The sequence below is a fragment of the Nematolebias whitei genome, chromosome 22, assembly GCF_014905685.2.
Source record: "Nematolebias whitei isolate Nwh7 chromosome 22, NemWhi1, whole genome shotgun sequence".
NCBI lineage: Eukaryota > Metazoa > Chordata > Actinopteri > Cyprinodontiformes > Rivulidae > Nematolebias > Nematolebias whitei.
Window position 1 is genome coordinate 22,630,886 of NC_056519.1, and position 4,846 is coordinate 22,635,731.

Consider the following 4,846-nt stretch of genomic DNA (forward strand, 5'->3'; position numbering starts at 1 on the left):
CTGAGTGACGGTAGCAACAGCCAATCACAAGTAAGCAAACTGAGCTTTGCGTTGTTCTGTCCAATCACAAGCGGGAACACATAAGCGTGACAGGCACGTCAGCCAATAGAAACAGAGGTACTGTTCCACGAGGGTGAGGATTCAGTCAGCTAGCAATCACTAGTGACTACAATGTTCTACAGCACAATTAGGTTTTACATCCCTTTGATGGCTGTAGTTGGTAAAAAATGTAGCTTATTTTAATATATGACATCACTGTAGTAGAATAAATAAAGAAAATGAGCTTAATTGGTGGTTAGCCTTCTTAATTACATGGTTTTTATTGTTGTTTACAAGAGTCAATCAGAATCCATGTTGGAATGTGACTACTACATATACATAAAACATTTATGACCCCATGGACCTTCTGTGACAATAAACTAGATAAAACACCATAAAGTGTGATAAGAACTCTTTGTTCTGTAAGAATAAAAATAGCTAAATCTATTGCAGTACTGTACAAAGTCAGGGAATTATTAAATGATAAAGCTCTGTACATGTTGTATAACACAATCATTGTTCCACATTTAATCTATTGCACTGATGTTTGGGGGAAAGCGTGTAAAACATTTACAAAACCTATTTTTATTTTACAGAAAAGAGCTGTAAGAATTATCACCAGAAAGCATTACAGTCACCATCAAGCACATTATTTCATCAACTGAAGTTATTAAAGTTCCATGATTTGGTAGATTATAGTATTTTATCAGTTATGTATAGGGCTCAAAATAACACATTACCATTAAATATCCAAATAAATTTTGTTAAAAGACAAAGTTGTTACAATCTTAAGGGGATAGAGATATTTGTCAAACCAAAATTCAGAACTAGTCTGAAGGGAAGGTCTACCTCAATCCAAGGAGTTGGATTGTGGAATGTTCTAGAGAGTGATGTGAAAAATGCCAAGTCAATGTGTACATTTAAGAAAAAGATCAAAACTGAATTGTTAAAAAATATATATGAAGTAGCTTAGTGTGTGTTTTGTATTAGAATTAGAAAAATTAGAAAGAGTTATTCATTTTGTTCTGTTACTTGAAAATTATTATGATTGAAATAATTGTTTGAAAAAAGGGGCAGATATAATAAGATTTATTCTTCCTTCTGCTGCCTTTTATTTTAAATCTCCTGTATTTTTTTTATATTGTTATGGAATTGTTTTGTACTTTTTTTAAATGAATAAACTTTATACCATACCATAAGAACTCTTCAATTCAGAGGAAGTCAGCTCTAGAAAATTCAGATTTTCACTCTTCCTAGATTGGCTTGGCATGTCTGATTTTCATTTAAAGAAGCAGTTGTTCAATTAGACATTGCTGTCTTGTGTTTTTCTACAAACATATTTTTTTTGCAAAGCCTAAAGAAAACTGGATTGTTTGCTCTAAGTGGATCCCAGACATTTACTGGTGTGGATGCATCCCAAAGGTCTTCAGGACAATGAACAGGTGCGCAGAGCATAAAGATGGTTTAGTTCTAGGAAGCACGGATAACAAAGTCGACAACACTGGTAAACCAATTTGATCTAAACACAGGAGAAAGCAGCTCAGAGTGAACGGTGAAAGTTTCACTGCCATAAACTCCTTTTTGGGACGTGTTTTCTACCGTTGGAGCCATGATGTCAACATGCAGAGGGTGTACTCTGCTTACACGTCTGGGTGTGGTACACAAGACTGTTTTTTATATTTCTCACATCTAATGGGCCCCTCTGAGCTGTGACACAGCCCCTATATTTAGATTTAGGCTGTAAACTCTCTGGCGTGCGGCCCGCTGCACCAGGATCAGTTTTTAAATGGACTCAAAGCCCTGATCCATATTTGGACTCAACTAAAAACTGAAATACGACGCGGTTCGTGAGGAAAAATCCTTCCGATGTGCAGGATTTTTCCTCTTCGTGTGGTTGATAATGCCGTCATAAGACGCAGGAATTCAATTGTACCGACTAAAAAGTATTTTTCACGTCTTTCAGAATAAACACGTTGACTTTTCTGTTTTACCGTCTCAACTGTTGTAAAATGTTACGACATGTGCTAAAAACAGGAACTTAGTGGCCTGAAATACACATATCTCAATGATGCAAGTTTTCCTCATTTCTCTAAAGGAAATATGACAAAATCAGAAAATGTTGAGACAACTTAAAAACAAAAAAGGTGAAAATTACTAAACTGATCATAAGCAGAGTAATAAAGTCCTGTAGATCCCCAAGAGTAGTGAGTCATTTTACTCAAAGTAAACTAAAAAAAAAAAGGAGTGGATTTTATTATTTACTAAACTTTTCTCATCAAATCAAGAACTTTGGCTCCCCTACAAGCTAAAATTGAACAGATCAGCTATTAGATGAACATATACTCCAGATGCTCTACGCTGATGATACAGCTGTTTACAGTCGAGCTAGAACAGTTGCTAAGGTTTTCCAGCTTTTACAGTCTGCATTCGACATCATCCAGTCCCATTTCTTCCATCTCAAACTGGTGCTAAATGCTGATAAAACCAAAGGGATGTTGGTTTCAAACAGAAAATTGCCTGAAAGCAGCGGATGGAAAAAGGCGGCCAGAAGCATTATCAGAGCGCCAGTCCGAAGTTTTTTGTTTGTTTGTTTTTTATGTTGGTTCCCGCTCTCGTCTGCTCCCATTAACTTTTGCTCCATCGCAATCACGTGAGTAATAATAAAGTTGACACTGGTCCCGCCTGAATCCCGCAGGAATCACGTGACCCGCAGGACTCCCGAAAAAATGTCCTCTAGTCCAGACATCTCTTTCCACAGACACCTCTTCCAGCTCTTCTGGGAGGACCCCAAGGCGTTCCCAGACCAACCGAGAGACGTAGTCGCTCCAGCGTGTCTTGGGTCTTCCCCGGGGTCTCCTCCCAGTCTACATATTAACACATACAGTAAAATACACAAATAATAATATTATTTGCCAATTTCATTTTTGTTTAAGTGTTGCTTAGCATGTAATAACAAATTAAATGTTGCAGCTGTAAAAACGACAGCAGTTTACTGGTTTATACTTTAGGTTGTTCAGTTGTACCTCAGTTGTTTCCAGTAAATGTTCAACGAATGTGATGTGTAAACGTGTTAAAGTGCAATAATAAATATCTTCTCACTTTTCTGTTTTTGACCTTGTGATGTTTTAAACTGCCGTGCTAAATGACAAAGTTCTGTCTTAGTTTCATCAAAGTCATTAGGACTGGGTCTATAACAGGCACTGACAATGAAACGAGCAAATTGTTGCAAGTGTGACAGGTTGAAGAACTGTTCGTATGATTTCATAACATAAAAATGGTTTAGAATAAATATTAATTCATATTGCATTTAAGCCTATAAACAATTTAAAATTGCGTACAACTTATTGTTTGCAACCTATTTTTCATGTTACATTAATGTTTGTATTAATTTATTTAAGGAAATTGTAATCCATACACCAGTAATCAGCTAGAAAGCCTGTTCTGGGATTGACTGTTAGTGCCACATCCACCAGTAGGGGGCGCTCTCCTCATTCCATTAAACTGCTGAAAGGAAGCAACTTGGTATGGTATAAAGTTTATTCATTTTAAAAAAGTACAAAACAATTCCATGACAATATAAAAAAGATACAAAAGATTTAAAATGAAAGGCAGCAGAAAGAAGAAAAAATCTTATTATATCTGCCCCTTTTTTCAAACAATTATTTCAATCATAATAATTTTCAAGTAACTGAACAAAATGAATAACTCTTTCTAATTTTTCTAATTCTAATACAAAACACACACTAAGCTACTTCATATATATTTTTTAACAATTCAGCTTTGATCTTTTTCTTAAATGTACACATTGACTTGACATTTTTCACATCACTCTCTAGAACATTCCACAATCCAACTCCTTGGATTGAGCTAGACCTTCCCTTCAGACTAGTTCTGAATTTTGGTTTGACAAATATCTCTATCCCCTTAAGATTATAACAGCTTTGTTTTTTAATGAAATTTATTTGGATATTTAACGGTAATGTGTTATTTTGAGCCCTATACATAACTGATAAAATACTATAATCTACCAAATCATGGAACTTCAGTAACTTTAGTTGATAAAATAATGTGCTTGATGGGTGACTGTAATGCTTTCTGGTGATAATTCTTACAGCTCTTTTCTGTAAAATAAAAATAGGTTTTGTAAATGTTTTACATGCTTTCCCCCAAACATCAATGCAATAGATTAAATGTGGAACAATGATTGTGTTATACAACATGTACAGAGCTTTATCATTTAATAATTCCCTGACTTTGTATAGTACTGCAATAGATTTAGATATTTTTGTTCTTACAGAATTTATGTGATTTTTCCATGTTAGCTGTTCATCAATGATTATACCCAAAAATTTAATCTCATTAACTTTACAAATCTCAACACCCTCAATTTTAAATGGATCATCAACAGTTCTCTTTTTGTTACTAAATATCATGTATTTAGTTTTGTCTAAATTTAATGATAATTTATTAAGTTTAAACCAAGTTTGTATTTTATCAAATTCTGTCTTCATCAATTCCAACATTCGTTTCACATCTTTACCCAAACAAAAAAATGTGGTGTCATCTGCAAAAAAGACACATTTGAGGAGTCCTGATACATTCACTCATTCACATATAAAATAAATAACTTTGGTCCAAGTACAGAGCCTTGAGGAACTCCACAAGTGATATTGCACAGGTCAGATCTTACATCATTTATTTGTACAAACTGTTTCCTATCTTTTGAATAGCTAGATACCCAGTGTAATGCTGGTCCTCTTATACCATATTTATTTAATTTTCCAAGGAGAATAGTGTGGTCAATAGT